The 18889-nt window shown below is 40.0% G+C and overlaps 1 protein-coding gene across 11 annotated transcripts in view; it reads right to left on the reverse strand.

Annotated features, from left to right (window-relative positions):
* The window catches only part of LOC101174373 (myocyte-specific enhancer factor 2D homolog), a 107264-nt gene that overhangs the window by 67319 nt on the left and 21056 nt on the right, over window positions 1-18889 (reverse strand). For 3 of the 11 annotated variants that reach the window (XM_020710367.2, XM_020710365.2, XM_020710360.2), the window contains exon 1: window positions 8287-8456. The exons of 1 other annotated variant lie outside the window; for it this stretch is intronic. The gene's annotated coding sequence lies outside the window, so the exon portion shown is untranslated. Of the gene's footprint in view, window positions 1-8286; window positions 8458-18889 lie in introns of those variants that run through there. 7 more of the 11 variants (XM_020710363.2, XM_020710362.2, XM_020710368.2 and 4 more) reach the window with 4 other exon arrangements.

Raw genomic sequence — 18889 nt, forward strand, 5'->3', positions numbered from 1 at the left:
CCAAACACTTCCACGCCACGAAATCCAGCAGGAGAACAGGGTGTTTGGCCTAGACGCGCTCTGCGTCATAGAGCAGTTGGCTTTTATTGTGGGGGGACGGGATCTAATGAACAGATGATGAACCCTATGTGAGCGCTGACACACAGCTAACAGGGCACTGGCCGAGGCCGTAATGAGTGGCAATTAAAGCAAGCCAAAATGTAAGAGCTTAAATAACAAATACATCAAACATTAATAAATGGGCATGCATGCTGTCTGTACTCTATACTGTGCGTGTATACATGTCTGGAAGTCGTTTGTGAATGACAGTCAGCCAGCAGGAGGTAGAAGTTGTGGAGGGGACGCAGTGCAGCACAGAAGATGGGTTTGGGCCGGTGGAGCCATGCCAGAAGACAGCTGACAAAGAAATCCGTCACTTTTCCCCGAGTCAGCACTGAACACCAACATCTGTCAAATCTAACCACAGCCAGATCCACTGCTGACACCCACTGCATGGTGCCTAAACTGTGATTACTCAAACCCAGACAAATCTGCCTCTTCACAGCTGGAATAAAGAAACTGTTAGTCATGGAAGTTTAGTAAATTTAGACAACATGCATTCTGTCATATTTGCATGAGTTTATTTTAGTTTTGTGTGCTTATGGAACAGGTTTAAATTAAAATATTAAGTGAAAGTGTAAATAATAATAGAAAAGTGGGTGAAAAAGGAGTTCATTTCACAAAAATGGCTCCAATTGGACAAACATTTCATCTTTTTATTTTTACATATATATTCCAAGTCATGGGCGATATGTTTAACTTTCAGAAAAAGCATTTTCCCATGTCAAGCATAAGTTTTATTTTACTATTGATCAATATTTCTGCAGGTCGTTATGGTCATTTTTAAACACCATCACGAACACCATCACGAACATTATGGTAATTCTCTGAATATTATCAGAAAATTCACTGACATTAAATGACATATTTTTGTTCATTTATGTGCAAATAGATAAAAGACAGCGACTCAAATTTGTACCATTTCCATAGAGCAGTGCTTCTCAATTATGTCTTGCCAGGGCCCCCCTAGGAAAAAGAAAATGTTTCGCGCCCTCCCTAACCCCCTACCTCTAACCCCACACACACACACACTCGCGCAGTGACAATATATTAAGTTAGTATCTATTAAAATTGGGTAAGTATACCTAAAATTGTGTTTTCTAACATTAACAAAAGAAAACAGCAACATAAATCCACTTCCAACAAACATTAACTTTATTTTGCCACACAGAAACCCTGTTCTAGTCTAAAACAGAAAAGAAGCTTAAAGTGCCTGAAATAAAACAATCTGTCAGTCCTTATTTAAACTAGAAACATTTTGACCAACTGAACCATTTGATGCTGAGAAAAATAATTCAATCAATAATTAATATTAAATGTAAATTGATCTGAAACATTAACACAGCAGCACCAATACATTTAACATTTTTAGTCTGTAGATATAGGTAAAAACTTTGTGCTGATTTTTTTTCTAAATGATGGATTGTTTTTTTATGATCTCATCAAGTGTAGCTGTTTTACTGCATTCCCTGCTGTCTTTCTGTTAAATACTGATACCAACTAAACAACAGGTAGACAAAGAAAACATTTATGGAAAATAAAGACACGTCATCAAAATGTCTACAATAGTTCATAAAGAATGACATTATTAGCATGAGCTGAGTAATCTAAAGGCAAGTGATGATCCTGCCCGTGTGCGCGTTCCACCTGGCAGCCTGAGCCCACTATCCCTTCCCTTTCATTCTCACACACGCGTGTGACAGGAGACAGGAGCAGCTGCAGGGACGGCACTTCACAGGTTTCTGTTACAAACTCTATGATAGAACAGAAAATAGGAAACCAACAGTGGCGCAGACTGAGCCGCTGTCACCCCCCCCCCCCCCCCCCCCATTAAATTTGCGCCCCGGACACTTGCCGTTTTTGCCTGTGCCTAAAACCGCCACTACTGCGCGCCCCCTAGCATCGCATGGGCCCCACTATTGGAGAAGCACTGCCATATTGTGACTCCTGTTCTAATGCGGAGGTAAAGGACAACCAGACAGCTGGCAACAACCACAAGAGCACAGGAAACCTCACGTCAAAGAAAATACTGAAGCACCTGTTATTTAAAGAAATGCAGCCATTAAAGTCTTGAACATTTGACCCAGATCCTTAACTTGAATGCACAATCGCACCGTTAATTAAGAAGCACTTTAGAAAGTTAGTTAGTTTATATATCTCTGTGTGTCTGCTTGTGTTTTCACTTTAGGTAACCCTGCCATTACAGCCTTCACCTTAAAGTAAAGTAAAGTAAAGTAGTGCATAAATGCTAAAATGTTCTATTTATCTTCAACAGTACATTTAATCAATTAATGCTAACAATAATAATAAAATTATGTGTGAAATGTGTGCGAGTCAAGCAGTTCATTATAAGCCCAGTTTGCATGTCTAACTAAAAGTTTGGCATCTTGCTAATTGAGCTCTTCCTCAAATGTCTTACAGCTTTGTGGCTCCTCATGGTGATGCTGAACTTTAATTTGAGGAAAACATGGTTAGGAGTTATCAGAAGAAAAAAAGTCAAAGCTGCGAAAGCTGAGGGGAACAGTTAAGAAGTGGAAAAAGCATTGCAAAAAATACATCATCATTCAAAAACAATTTTCCCTGTGACAATAGCATTCAATCTGCTCCTCAACAGCTTACTGCATCCATCATAATACAGAAAGTAACCTAATTATGGTCTCACAGTTTGACTTATGGTAATTTTACAAAGAAGAGCAAGGGCTTGAAGGGAGGTGATGATCCCATTTCTGCCTGAAGTCCTTTCATGTATTCATTTTATTACTGGCTTTTATACGCTCCTCGTTCTAATAACTGGTTAACATCAGGAGTTAAAAATACAAAGTTCAGAAAATCCCAAAGGAACCACGTACCACTGACACCACTGCGTTTAAAGATGTTGAATCTCACACCAAAGCAAGCTGAGAAAAATACCTTCAATTATGTGACTTGATCTGCTGCTTCTTTGAAATTTGTGAAAAATGTCTGGATAACTTAACACGTCTGCTGGAAAATTAACACACAAGTTAGTTAACAGCTTGCAGAGATGATTTAGGGCTTTGAGTTTTCAAAAGGAGGCCTTCTGGCAGCAGCTGGAATGATGCTCTCCGCGGCTGCCCGTGAAAATGACGGATCTGTGCTTCTGTTTGAGGTAGGAATGATCAATATTTAACCAATATTTGTTCCCTCACGTGCTCAATCACAAAGGTCTGACACGATGGAACAAACAAAGGATGACAAATGATCCTATCACATTCTCTGCACAACTGGGAGTCACGTGAGATCAAATCCACAGGTGTCGCTCTGTTTTATGGAGAAACAAAGAAATGGTGTAAAAAGTACAAACTCCAACGAACTGCAGAATGCTAACAGCCTTACCTATCCTTCAACCTTTCAATTAGAGGTATGATAAGAGTTTTCTTCAATGCAGTTATGAAATAATCCACATACCAGGGATGCTCACAAGTCTTGTTTTGCAAGTTCAAGTCAAGTTTTAAATTACTTTTTAGACAGTTGGTGCCTCTGCATTCCTGAAGCAAAACCATTAGAAAGGGAGCTTTTATTTCTAGACATAACAGCGATGTCCTGGTGCTAAAACATAGGAACAAACAATGGAACATTGTTCACAAGTCCCTAACCACAAAACTCAAGAACTTGACATAGAGTCCATTGCCTGTATATGAGACCTGGAGTGTGACATCACCTATAGAAAATGGATAACTTCCAGTTCCAACCAAATTAAGTCAACTCAGTCGCCATTATTTTGCAATACACACGCTGCTTTATTGGAACCAGACGACATCAGCAAGTTGGTCCAAGTCCAAGTCAACATTTCTACAGAAACTACTCTTGCAAATCAGGAGTGAGCTTGTTGGAAGTCCACACCCTCACCATTTGATGGTGGTCTGCACGAAAGCTGTCAAATCAAAATTATTCAAGCCTTTGATTGATTCGTCTACAACTTGTCTACAACTTGTCTACAACAAGTCTACAACTTCTTTAACTTTCACTACAAAAAATTTAAAAAGGAAAATTGGATTAGGAAGACCATTAAAAACCGGTATTAGAGGAAGTATGGTTATTCTGACAAATTGAATGACTGAGTAATGGCTGTTGATATCTTAATAGGAAGTATATAGAATTCTAGCTGCTTGGAGCCAGTGGGTACTTCATATCCGGAATGTGAAGGAGGAAGGGTCACAAAAGCCTCGTTTCCAGTGAACGGTATGGAACAGTACGGTCCGGTAGGGTTCAGGGAATTCAGGTGAGTGTTTCCACTTAAAGTTGGACCATCACAGGGCATATGGGGTGAAGCTAACAACAACAACAACAAGTGGAGGTAATCTATCAGCTTGGCTTTTGGTAATTCCTAAATACGCAGAATTTAATATTGTTTGAGAGAAGATTGCGGACGGCAAAGTTAAAGTGAACCAGAGTTCAGAGCCATCTCAGACCCATCTTTTGAGGTAGTCTCAATTACTTTCCAATTGGTCTGAGCTTCAGTTCGCTCTGAGATTCCTCAGTCTAAATACAATCCGTTCTCGGAGCAGAACAACTGGACCAAAACGGCCACCATAGCCAGTGGTCACGTGATCTAAACACACTCAGAATGTAGCAACAGTTAAGCCGTGGCAACAAAAAGCAACGATTGTCGTGTTATCAAAGAGGACATTTAGGTCCAACTCCTTGTTACAACGTTTATTTTAACACAGTTGAAAATGCGTCTTACACGCTTTTTTCCTTAACAGAATTCTCTTAAAATAAGACCATAACACCACAACAATAAGACACAGCAATTCATTAAAATATGGTCAGATGAATGCAGGCTCATCAAAACAATTTTTAACATGATCCACATTGCTTCTTACTGTTTTCCCCAAAATCTATATGCCATAAACACTTCTCAGCATTCATTTTTAGACGTCTTCTTGTCGGTAACCGCCCTGCAGCATGCCTCCATTGGACCAAAAAAGTGAGTAAAAAGTGTTGAGCCTGACGTTGATACAGACATACAAAATTGGTCAGCGAAATATAAAGTTTGAATAACCTACACAACCTTTAATAATTTCTGCCTCTAGTTGTTTTGCCCCGCCCTTGTAATTCTTGACCAATGAGTGAACAGATTTGTATTCATGTGGTTTTGTTTACTAGCTTTGGTTCGAATCAGGAAAGGTCACTTGACGGCAGTTTGAATAAAAACCAAACGCAAAGTTCAGACCTCGATCCGGACCAAATTGAGCGGACTGGGTCCGGAACAAACGGTTTTCCCAGTCTGAATGGATCACAAGTTTCAGGTCCAAGTCCAAATCTATGCCACATGGCAGATGTCAATCTCACAGCAAAGCCAACCGAGAAAAATTACCTCTAACGATCAAAAGATATCTCGGATATTTTGGAGCGACTAAAGCAAACTTTAGACGAAGCATTCACTAGTGTTGTCATGAAAATTATTCTCAAAACAGGGAAGAAATTAATACTTCGATCTGACCCAGAAAGACCCACAGTCCGGGCTGACGGATTCGGGGGGAGATCGGTGTGTATTTGGGTCACTGAAAATCCCTCATCTGCCCTGACGAGGGTAGCTCTGCGGCCCAACCTTGAGGCTGTCCTGCCAACACCAGCTGTGTGATATTTACAGCCTGTTGCCTCATGTTCCCGAGCAACCATTGGACACAGCTACCACCACACTCATGCCTCAGGTCACCAAGCAGGCATCTTTGCAGTATCAACAAAATGCTGAGGCCGTCTCGGTGGTCGGAGCTTCAGCAGGTGGAGCAAACGCAGGACACTCTGACAAACGGTGGAGGGGGAAGCGGTGCTGCTGGCCTCACATCTGAGGCCTGGCTCATGATCGTGCCCGTATGTCCAGGTTGCCAACTCTGGCAGTGGAATACGATCTCCCTCTTCGCTCCTCTCCTTCTAACCAATCATGGGTGAGATTTTGGAGAGGTGGGGGAGAGTTGGGGGGGCTGATGCACTGCAAGGGCAGCACTTCAGAGGTGGTGGTGTGGGGGAAGGGATGAGATGCGACAGGAGGGGTAGTAACGAGATCTGCGCCTCTTGGCTCATGAATCACGCCTGCGCTGCCAGGCCGCTATCAATACTACTAAGCCAGCAAACACACACAGCGCATATGTAAAAACAATTGCACATACTCACAAAAGAGAAAAACAACAACAAAAAAAACACACCTACGCATTTAACACAGGGTGCCCTAACTGTCACTGATCTACTGTTTGCATTCATTGCCTTTGGCATGAATACAATAAAAAGTACCTAGCTAATACTCATAATCCACTCGTGCATGCAAGTACACACACAGACACAAGTGGGTCTTTTGTCCAGAGGCTCAGAAATTGTGTTACTTTGGCAGCCAAGGATTACTTTTGGTACACTAGCTGACTAAGACTTGTCACTGCTTCACCAGCATGGAATATGCAGTTTAACCTGTCAGGTTACAACCCAGCCAAAGGTGAACACCATGCTAAAGGGCACACCCATCTCAGAGAGATGTAAAGAAAGCCTACGCAAGCTGAAACCACCATAAAACATCAGGTTCTAGTTTAAAGATTGTTACATTTCTTCAAAATTCACAAGCAATCATCAGTAAAATGATTGTACTGTTGACCGTTTCATCTTTTTAGTTGCAAACTCACCTGGAAAAACGTCTCACATACAAAAGTTCACAAGCTACCTGTCATTTGGCTAACAGGTGGGATCCTTACCAACTTTTTTTTTCAGCAAAAATACTTTTGCCTTACTGGGTATTTACAGAATTCCAAACAGTTTTTCTCATGTCAAACTAGCTGTGGCACAACGACAAAAGCTCAGTGACGTATGAAAATGACTTCAAGGCAAAAACACTGGTTACGTCAATGTGACACATAAAAAAAAGGGTGAGAACACCCGTACAAAAGCTTGTCATCCCTGGTCAAACATGTTCTTGCAAAAGGATGGCTCTTACACAATCCAGACAGGCAAGATCAGGACGACCGATTGACACAAAATAATAATCCTTTATCTACAAAGCCATCAGGCTTATTTTTGTGAATGCAGGTGAGTGGGAGGAGAAAAAATGTGCTTGTTTTGGCTGGAATAAAACCTGAAATGTTTGAACTACAACTATGAAAAGTGGGCACAGTATGCAAAGGGCACTCAACAATAACAATAATACTAATAATAATAACAATAATAATAATAATAATAATAATAATAATAAAACAGAGAATGATAAATATGGGAAGAAAAACCATTACAAATATAAACAATATAAACACATTTTAAAACATGTTTTAAGACAAACTGAATATTCGGATTTATATTTCAGACTCATTTCTGGAGTGATATTCCATGAAGTTCAAAATCTCCCAGCTCAGAGAGTTTCTTTTTTTTTTTTTAAAGACTCAGCCGCAGTGCCTTTGTTGTCAAGATAACCTTCAAAACAAGTGTTAAGCAGCTGCTAGGAGACTCGAAATCTGCCCAGTCTGTTTCATGCTGGTTTAAAAATATCAACAGGAAACTATACAGCTTGTTTTTTAAATTCAGGAATAAAAGAAAGCTAGAAAGCTTTGTTTGGTTACACAATCCTAAAAAGCAAAAGTAAAAAAAAAACTGAAAATATTTTACCTTATTAGAATAAGGAAAAAAGACAACCTTAAGTCTAAAATAGAAACACGGATCAAACTGTAAACTTGAAAATTACAAAACAGTATAAACAAGCGCTGAAAACATGAGCGTCCCAACTCTTGCTCAACATGGAGATGGACATGAAGAAAGAAAAAGAACAGGTGTGATGTTAGGGAGCTGAATAACAACACAAGCTATTCACCATATATCACCACAACTGCTCTCCTTCACTTTTGATCCTCTCTCGGTGGATTTGAGGCAGGGAGAGGTGTCAGCATGGTGGCTGACGATGTACAACAGGCCACACTGAAAGTCACCTCACACTCCTCGCTATCTACCTCGTAAAGTCCTTAGAGGCGCCAGCAGTGGAGCCCCACTGACGTCTTCCCGGACTGATTAGAGAATGAACAACTTTCAACACTTCCAAAACTGTCCTCCCAGCATTTCGCCAAAATTAAACAAAAACTTGAGATATTTAAACAGTGTATAAAATCTGAATTCTTCCAACGATTTCACATTTTCCACTTTCTGTCCCAAAGGTTATGCAAGTTCCCCGCAAACACAGAACTGTCATTACCATCTTACCGTTAAAGTTAGAAGGCGCAATAAGAAGGAAAACCAAAAACAATATTCCGGTCTCAGCGATCACAGAGGGATACAGTCCTGAGGAGACGGCCCGTCTAACTCTGAGCAGCACATGTGCCACTCTGCCATCCACCGCTGAGGTGACAACTGCTGCTGGAACGCCTCACTCTGGACGCCCCAAATTACCCCTCTCACCGGACACCCCACGTCACCCTTAGCGCCCCCCCCTGCTGTTGCTGCTTCTTGTCACAACCCCCCCCCCCCAAACCCCCCACAGTCACATAGTGTTTTAATCTTCTCCCTCCTCACCCCTAAGCCCCTCCTAGGTCACCCTTTGCCCTAATATGTCTTCAGCAACTGCCACCAATTCATCAGTGTCCATGTTGGCAATGAGGAGCCTACTGACTGATTCTTCATAAGACTTTTCAGGCCATTTACTTCAAGCCATGCGATCTTAAAAGCTACAAATAATTGCTTAAGCTATTTTATTATTTCGTCTATAAATTGTTTGTTTAATGAAGTTCCCACAGTTCTGAGTTTTTATTAAAATATTTGAAGTTCTTCCATTTCGAAGTTATGCAACTCCTTGAAATGATTCCTCAAACTTCAGATTTTCAGACTTGATTGAACACAAACTGGAAGTTTAATGAAGTGTGCCACGCGGATGAGGGAGTCACTTGCTGCCTTGCTGTCTGTCAGATCTTTGGTGCACACCAATCTGTCCCCTGTGCACATGTGTGAGTGTACATCTTCCATTTGGATCATAAGCTGCTGCCAACAGGATGGCAGCTGCCAGCATACTTTTTGTTCCACTGGAAGCTTAGCCCCCCCCCAACAAGCTACCTCTTAAATCTTTACACACACACACACACACACACAGAAAGGTTTCACAACATACACTTTCATGCTCAGCTGTTGGAGGGTTTACCACACCGGTAACGTCTCGTGCCACAACGCCGGAATTTTTGATGTTCGGTTTTAAAGTGACTCCACTGCTGTCAGACTTCAACAATGGTGCCACCACCCTGTCAGCTCCAATGCAGTCCTGCTGCTGACACTTCTGTTCTGATAAAATGTCCAAAAGTGTGGAAATCAAAACAAAAAAAAGTCTTCCTGGTGGGCCACCGTTGGATGACTGTGGAACGGACTGTAAAAGGAGAGACTTGTTCTGTGTGACTGTTTGCGATGGAGATGCTGCTTCCCAAGAAATGAATCCCTGCCGGAGCCCTTTCCCGACCTTGAAATCTCCGAGGAGGCCTGGAGGGTGTGGGAAACGGGAGGCCAGGAGTCTGCTAAACAGTTGTGTCACTGAGTTTCCACACAACTCGGCACATGAATGTTCGGGTGCAGGCACGTATGTACCCGTAGCTTGATGGGTTAAACAACAGGCTAAAATTCCAACGGCGGATTCCATCCCCAAGCACAAACTTGTATGGAAAAATCAGATCAACAGAATAGAAAAAGAAGTAACTTCTCCTAATTCGTCTGGGGCACAAAGTCCATCAATGAACAGTTTGGAAAAAGTTCTAATTTTACTCTGCTGGGGACAAAATAAGCTTCAAAACAAGTCCTCAAACTACCTTCACCATCTGCCGGGCGTCAGGTTTTTCTCCCCCTTCTTTGGCATTCACATTTGTCGTTCACGTGCACGACTGCCTGGGGCCCACCATGTTAAACACACAACCTTGGCCTGGAGCCTAAAATGGAGATCTACAAGGCTACCTCCGGTCTTCCTGCCACAACCTCAATGCTGGCCAAGACTGTGTGGTGCAAGCTCCATGTGGTGGGGATCCGGCAGTGAGAAGAGGCAGGGGAGGCACAAAAGGGATATCTATTCTTTCTTTTTAAACCAAACTGAGAGCAAGCAGCTTCTTTGCCGACAGCCACGTGTATTTATGATGAAAGGAAACACAAAAGCAATAATCCACAGCTCTTGCAGAGATAAACATCCATCCATGTAGCTGTGCTGAAAAAAAATCCTTTGGAATGGTTGTGGAAAAAGCAAATAAAAATATGTTTTTTGTCTATTTTCTCTGGTGAAAGACATTTTACCTGAGGGATATACAATGCTAAAGCAAAACTCAAAGGCTTTAGTTGAAGATAAGCTTATTTGGTACTTTGTCTTTGTACCAAATGACTAATAGGTTAGTGAATAAACATGATATGCTTTCAAGGGTTTGACAGTGAATACCCTGATTATGCAAATCTGCCTCCCTCTCGAGGATGAGGTAAATTAAAAAAAAAACAAGACAAAGCCTTTTTATTGGTGAAGCAATAGAGTTTTGTATTTCTTGTGTAAGTGACCCACATTATTCGATGAGTTCCTGTTTCCCCCATCTTGTTGAAAACTCTTTTTTTTGTGTATTAAAGCTAAACAGATGAACAATTCAAAAGGCAGAATGGAGATAAGCGTTATTACCCCAAAGTATCCATCATGAAATTATAAGCATTTCATCTTAGAAATCTGGTGAATTCCTCCCCAAAGAGCCTTTAGTGAATTTAACCAACTTACCATTCAATTATCGCCCACTGATTTCCATTTATGTCAACATACTAAAGAATTCCATTAAGACGAACAAAGGTCCTCCCATGTGGTCTAGAAATTAGTAAGTGGGTCAAAAATGGCCAATTTCTCTGAAAGAAATTCCATTAAATTGGTGAAGTTTCATTTAACAACGGAGAATCTAATGCCTGACGGTCATGAGGGTCAAAAGCTGTTATTGGCGACACAATTCTAAATCGCTTACTTAACAAAATTCCATGAAGATCCCATAGTATTGAGAGAATTGAGATTGATTTTTCTCCTAAGGTCAATGTGGCTCAAAGAACAAGCATGTGGAGGGAGGGGGTGAGACAAGGCTGTATGTGTTTTGTTGTTTCATGAGCCTCGCTCTGACTCTCCACAGAGGTTCACCTCCTGAAGACCCAACTGAAGGAAAAAAGGAGCTTTTATCCCTGAATCCAATTTGTTTTTAAGAGTTGGCTGCTGATAAATGTCTGTCTCAACTTAATTAGTAAAATTATTTTGACTATTTCTTTTCTTTTTTCCCCCCATCTTAAATCTCCTAGGGACTACATATCAAACATTTTTAATTAAATGTAAAAAAAATAATCAACTCAGATTTTTACAAGGATTGCCAAATTTTAAAGTCCTAATTGTTCTCCTCTGAGAAACTACAGATACGTAGGAAAAGAAGATGGAAAATAATAATTTTTCTTCCACAATATAACAATCCATTTCTAAATTTTCTCGAGTCTTTAGCTCTTGTATAATCAATGAATAAATAGCTTTATATTCAAGTTTCCATACAATTATAGTTATGCATGAATTAAAAAGCCAATTCAGGATCTGCTTTTACAGACATTGGTGACATCTACTGAAATGCCATTTACCATAATCACATTCAAACACACTGATTCCTTTATTGTAACCTTACAAAACTTTATTTAGGCAGTGACCAGCGCTGAACTTAAGTCCTCAGTCTCTTAGTCTGTCAGAATTTTGTGCCTCCAAGCCCTTAAAGCTGTCACAGCGGAAGGCTAAAGGTCGTAAGCAGCAAGACAAGCCTCAACAGAAGAATAAACCTGTTCCCTTCAACTGCCTGCCTCAATCAACCGCTTCACCCTTTGCCCCCAAAGAACTCAATGAGGTTTCCTGTTTTTCAGAACATCAATGTCCCGTCAGCATCCTCCTCTTCATCAAATTCCCATTCCAGTACTTGATAATTAGAGTCTGATAATTGTAAGATCAATAACGCACCGCTGCCTTCATAAGCAAAGGCAATCTCTGCGGACTAAAATAATAAAGGAGCGGCTTCTTGTGTACTGTACAACTTTTTAAAGGTGTTACTTTTGTGGTAAAAGCTTCCTCTCTCGGGGCCAAGTCAGTTAAAATAGAATAACAACTAGCCGCGCTCTCCTAATTAATGCTCCGCGCTTGTTTCCACATTATATTTTAATCTATCAGGTAAATTAAAGCCATAAATCACTCAACACCTGTGACTCCCACGCCTGTTTAAAGGATGCCCGACATTTAGCTTACGCCCAGAAAAATAAGAGCAGACGTCTGTAATCAGATGCTCATCAATGTCAAAACCATGGAGGTTTCTGGAGTGAGGGGCTTTGAATAGGAATATCTCTATGAAATGATCATTATTGTTAACAATTAAAGTAGATTTGACTCCTTTCCTAAGCTTTTTGTCTTAAAATCATTGATAATAATATTCATGGTTGCCAATAATGCTGGTTAAGACATGAAGAATTCATGTCTTACGTGTAAGAATTAATGTAAACAGAAAAACGTGACGGTTTAGTCGCAGACAAGAACCAGTGCTTGGTTTTTAAAAGTGCTGAAGTGAAAGATTGGAAAGAAATACTTCGATGTTAGGATTTACTTTAGAGATTCAGAGAATCCCCACTTAAAAAAAAGTCAAATTTAAAGATGGCGTTGTAATTTCACAAATTATGAACAATTTTGCTTTGGCTTGTTTTCAGAACCCATTAGAAACAGTAAACACTTGTTTGAAAAGTAAAGTTAGTAGGGGTGTAACGATACATGTAGTAGAATCGAACCGTTTCGGCACGGCATTCTCGCTTCGGTTCACTTTTGTACCGTTTCGGTACGTTTTTTCTTATTTTTCCCGCATATGCATTGTAACGACCCAGCGGCTTTGTCACTCGTAGAAACAAGAGGCGAGCTGCTAATGAAGTAGCTGTGTTGACTGTCCTTGCCCCATACTCCACACACCCTCTAACAGTCTCAGATAGAGTAGACAGAGAAATAGATTGCGCCATCTCCTTTCCAGCATTAAATCCTATTTATTATGAACACACACAAACAGCGCAACAACATCAACCTCGCTTCTCTTCATAGCTCTCTCAGTGAAGGTAAAGGATTAAACACACAAGATTTCACACTTCCCATGAGTCTTAGTGGCTATAGGCGGGGCTAACCCCCAGGTCGCCACTGTATTAACTTTGCGCCGAGGCAGAAGTAATGTTATCCGTGAGCTTCCTACGAGACGCTATTAGGTGATGGACAGTAAGCATGTCAACATATGGCTAATGCAGACGCAAGGCCAGAGATGAGGACCCCCCCCATCTCCTTACATCTCCTTACGCTCTCCTGTGTGGGGGGGGGACACTTCGGCTTTGTTGTCAGCATGAAGGGAAAAGACAGTTGGATAAGTCCAATGCTGTGTGTTGACATTGTTGGACAAACATAGCGTATGCCACAATAACACATCTAATCTGTTAACGAATTTCAACCGGCATCACCCGACAATAACAATTGGTGGCAATCAACAAAAATGTGCAAGTTAAAAAAAAATTTTCAGGCCAGTGTTAAGTATCCAAAGTTTTTGGTTCCTGGCAGCTAATAGTTTTTCTTATTTTACTAAGCAGATCATCTACATAGATGAATTTGATTTATTGCTATGTAAAACCAATAAATGCATTTTGCAAGTAATTTTTTTCCGCCTTTTTTGTACCGAAAAAATACCAAAAATAGATAGATAAAAACGTTATTATTCTCCCAAGGGAGAAATTCAGGTGGCAGGCAGCAAAATACACAAAATAAATAACAAAAAAATAATAGTTCATAAAATAGCAGTTCATATCAGGCACATATGTTAAACAGCAGTACTCAACCGAAATGTACCGAACCGAGCCCTATGAAATTCTTAATCGAACCGAATTGAGATTTTAGCGTACCGTTACACCCCTAAAAGTTAGAAACTTTATGTGATGTTTTAGAACCAAACAGAGATGCGATTAAGCTAAGAGTTTACTTTGCCTTTGCCCCAAAAAAAAAGTAATCAGTTAAATTGCACACACAGAGACAAAAATCTGTCTCTGTATGTGCCAATTTTACTTGATTATTATATAAATAAGTTTGAAATTTAAGCCATGCCTAAATGCCACTCCTTGTTCACGGAAAGCCGGATGGGTTGATTACTTTCTGTCAAATGTGAAAAGAGCTATTTGGAAGTAATTTTTAAGATTTATACACCCTGAGAGTAAACATTTTTCGTCACAAAATATGCTAAAGAGACAGGAAATTTAACAAAAATGACAGATTAATTTGCACAAATGTTTAGGTTTACTGATCACTTTGGGTGCAGCTTATTAGGACACAGATGAAGATCTAGGCTACTTAGAGCAGGAAATAGCCAAAGTAAGAGCAGGACATCATGGTGCTGGATGCTGGCATAAAGCGATGTGTTGTGCACGCGCAAATCCCCAAAGGCGACAAGGCATTTGATGTGCAAAGGGAGCACAGCCTGCCCCCCCCCCCATAACTTCTGCAAGCCCCCTGACTTTGACTAACATACGGACACACACTTCTCCTCAGAAACAGCTGACGTTTAACAGGCTCACAACAGCTGACAGGCTACAGGTGGGGCAGAGGGGACTCTTCATAAGCACTCCGGCTCTCCGCCTCCCTTTAGTGCCCAGCTCATAATTCCCCTCAGCAATTCACACACACACACACACACACATGCACACCTGTTGTGACTCCTGAGGAATAGTCCTCTGTGAAATGCCTTCCACCATACTCTATCAGCCACCTACTCACACAAACACCGTCTCCCTCTCAGTATATTAATGTAAGATTTTATGATCCTTCCTGTCAGACAAGAGCATGTCTTCTTTAAAAAAAAAAAAAAGGATTTTTCCCCTTTACTAATCTTTTTGTAATCTAACAGTTATTTTAAAATGTAAAAAAAATATTTATCAGTTTAATGGACTAAAAGTACCACAAAGTTAACTATCAGTTAACTTAAAAATTAAGTCGATTAGCAGCGACTTCTGTTTATTGGCTTAATTTTTTTTTAGCTTTAAAACTATGGACACTGAATAAAGAACTGCAAATACTACAGGACAAGACAGGCTGTGGCTGTCTTGTCCTGCAAAAATACTGAATTATTTAAAAAAAATGTCCTAGTATTAATTCACAATATATTAAAGTGAACCTTTCATTGATAAAAATGTAATTCTTACATTTAGTATATGTTTGATTCCTGAAAAAACTAAAATTGCAACTAAAGAAAATCAATAAATGAATATTGCATATATTAAGTTAACCCAGCCCTATGAAAGTGTGAAAAAGTAGCTTGTTGCTAAGGGACTGAACGCTCTGTAACCTTCTCCAACTAAATGAAAAAATTATGATTCAGAGTCTTATTGTCACGACTGAGAAGCGGATTTGGTGCACGTCTTTATTGTGGCAACACAGCAGAGGTTCAGGCTTCCACAAAAATAAAGCATATAGCTTTGCTCTTTAGGTCCATGCAGACCAAGAGCTAGAAGGTCTGAGCTCTGGACAGGCAGATCAGTTTAATTAGTTTGACTTTATGTCCTGCTTTGTTTGTGTTTCTATCCTGATTTTGCAATTATTCGAATTGCTAGTGAAAAGAAAAGTGGGCAAAACAACCCCTGTGAGTTCCTGAACCCAGTGACTTCACTGCTGGGCATAGAAAGCAATTGACTGGGTTTGTGTGGTGTTGACATAAGGGCAGTGACGGCATGGTCAGTGCCTTTGATATTCTCTCTTATGACTTTATGAATGCATAATATGTAATATTGTTCGATATTATTTTATAGCACCAGTATTATTTTTAAAAATGAAAAAAAGTTCACCTAATAAAAAGTATAAATTAAAATGATGCAAAAAAATAAATAAATAAATACTGTCTTTATTATTTTTGAGCCACAACAAAGGGTAAAAAGAGTAAAGCCCTTTGCCCGTCACTGAAGTGAGCAGAAAAACTATACATTTGAATCCATAATCACCAACCTAGTATTCACTTCAAATTCCACGAATGTAACAACAGTTCCAAAACGTGGATCTTCTAATCCAGAGCTCATATTTACAGTCTCACTCCGATCATCTTTTGACCTATTTTAAAAGCATTCCCAGTGGTCTTTTAATTATGCTGTTTTTAGCCAAAAAAAATGTAATTTTTAGGACATAGTTTCTGCAGAGTGGCAGTAGTTTGTTAGAAAACCCCCTGAGTTGTAGGCAGGACTGCTGGCACTGAGCCATCCCACACCCCTTCCCATCCCTGTTGCAGAGCAGAGCAAGCAGGGAGCTTTTTCATCTGCGCCTGATTCACAAAGATTTAAATAAATTAATTCTCAGAAATGCAATTTTAAGCTTAATTTTCTTTAAATATGCCCATCATCAGAAAAAAACACACCAAAAACATGATTTTCATCAGTGTGTCTCTAAGTCAACTGTTCAAAATGGGACTTGACGTCTTTTTAGTATCTCAGAGTTTGAACAATTCTTCCTCAACTGTTAAGAGAGAAACTTTTCTGCTGCTCAGGCCTTCCAGCAGCACAGTGATAGAACTCCTTTGATGGAGAAAGAAAGGCTCCATCAAAGGAGCCTCATACACAAATCTGGAGATACCAGGAGCGACTAAAACATTTGGCAAATGCTTTTGTCAGAAAAAGTTCTTAGCAAAATGAAAATGCATGATATTTAGGACAGGCAGTATCTTTGTGCAAAAAAGAAAGAAAAAAAAGAAGAGCTGGATAGAAGGAGAGGATTTTAAAGCAAAGTACTTTTTTGGGTTTGATCAGAAAAAAAAAGACAAGAAAATCAAGAGACATTTTATTTCCCTGGGCATTTAAAATGGCATACGTTTCTTAATATTTTAGTAAAGAGGTTTTTTTAATGAATACCTGGACAGAACACAAAATGCAAATACCATGTACTGGTATCAGGACAGGCCAACTGATTTGAAAGCTTGTCTGTCAAAAATCTTGGACTTGGAGTGGGGGTCTTTGCTGTTTTCTGTCAGCTATCACACAAACCAGGGTGTCTACGAGTTAAGACTCATTAAGATCGTTTTTGCAACATATTCCCAAATTTTGATTTTATTTTATTTAATTTTTTTAATATGCGCAGGGAAAACACCCAGGTCAAAGTTTGACTCACCTTTTCCTTTATTTCTTTTCACTTACATGCATTAGGTAATTAGCTACCTGTTAAGAAATGATTCACAACCAGTTTACAACCTTTGATATCGCATCCCGAAAACTTTTTTTTTTTGGTAAAAGAAAGACTGGAAGTTTATTTGAGCTGAGACACAAAATGAGACATTACAACAGAATGCATTGGTTTTTAAACTCTTATTTAGATCCTTTATGTTGAATTCTTTAGAGTATTGGCGGCTGCCCTGCCACATGTTTTATCAGAGCACAGTAAAAATAAAGACTTCCTCCTCGTCTGTAGTTTGATTGGAAAACTGTTCAATTACTGTCACAGTGTGAATTCAGCTCTATAAAACTGCACATAATTCACTTACAATAAGACAACCGCTTCATGTTTTACATTTACAATATTTTCCAGCTTTTCCCAACATATCAAAACCACAGTGGATCTGTTATGTGTACCTAAAGTATGGATATGAGTTTTTTCGGGGACAAAAGACTAAGATGTAATGCTACGTTCACATGGGGCTTTGAAAAGTGGGTTTCAGCAACCACTTCCAATGAAAAGTCTATTCAATGTGAACATTTCGGGCTTCCGCATTCAAAATTATCGCGGTTTTTAAGTCAGTTTCTGGGCTCTATGTACAAATTGTGTGGCCATTGAACGCATGTTGAAAGTTATACAGTTGAACTTTGACCAATTAAGAGACTCAGATTTGGTAGTGACAAATGAGTAGCGTCCTTTAAAAAAAAAAAGGAATCCCAACCGTTTGAAAATTGATCATGAAGGAGAAATGAATAAATGCGGTTTTTGCCCAGCTGGAATTACTTGACACCGAGTCTTTCACATATCGGTATAGAGGTGTGAAAGAAAAAGCCTGGAGCAAGATTCACAGGATTTGCACCAGTTCCACATTTCGCACCAAGCCTCTTCCAACTCTGAGCGAGTATCGGAAAGCGACAGTCCAGAGTGAACAGCGTATGCTAAAAGCGCTTTCAAAAATGCACTGAACGCGGGTTCTGCATTACATGTCCAGAGGGTACATAGCACGAGACAAAGAAACATTAAGTGTACTTGTTGATTTGGTTAAAGCTTCATGTATTTTTGTGCCGAAAAAAAAGGAAAAAGAAAAAAAATCAAAGGTGTTTTTTTTTTAAATATTCTTATCTAGTCTCCCTGCTGCATTTGCTTTTCTTTCGCACTCACTGCTTCTCTTTTCTTTCTTGGGAGAGCAGGAGGACTCTCTCTTTGAGCCTGGTGATGTTCCAGCTGTAATGTGATAACCAGTTCAATAACATAAACAACTGCTAGAATCCTCCAGAGGAAGGATGGAGAGAGTGTGTGTTTCTGATTGTGTGTGTGTGAGTCAGTGGGTGGATGTCTGTGTGCATTTGGTTTTACATGGGAGCGCGTGTGGGCTGGAGAGCAGGAGAGGCTTGGGCGAGAGGTGAGGACGAGTCAGCCATTGAACACCATCAAATAAAACGTTATCTAATGCCTGCCCTGACAAGGCCCGCCAGAAAATAAGAACACTTTATCGACCGAAAGCCCGGCTGTGTTTTTGACTGTGGAAGACGCTCTGCTGATGCAGGGAGCTGGGTTTCAACGTTAAGGCAGAGAAATGGATTTCAGCTGCACTTTTAAGAGCCGCCAGGATAT

This window comes from Oryzias latipes, chromosome 16, assembly GCF_002234675.1.
Source record: "Oryzias latipes chromosome 16, ASM223467v1".
Classification (NCBI taxonomy): domain Eukaryota; kingdom Metazoa; phylum Chordata; class Actinopteri; order Beloniformes; family Adrianichthyidae; genus Oryzias; species Oryzias latipes.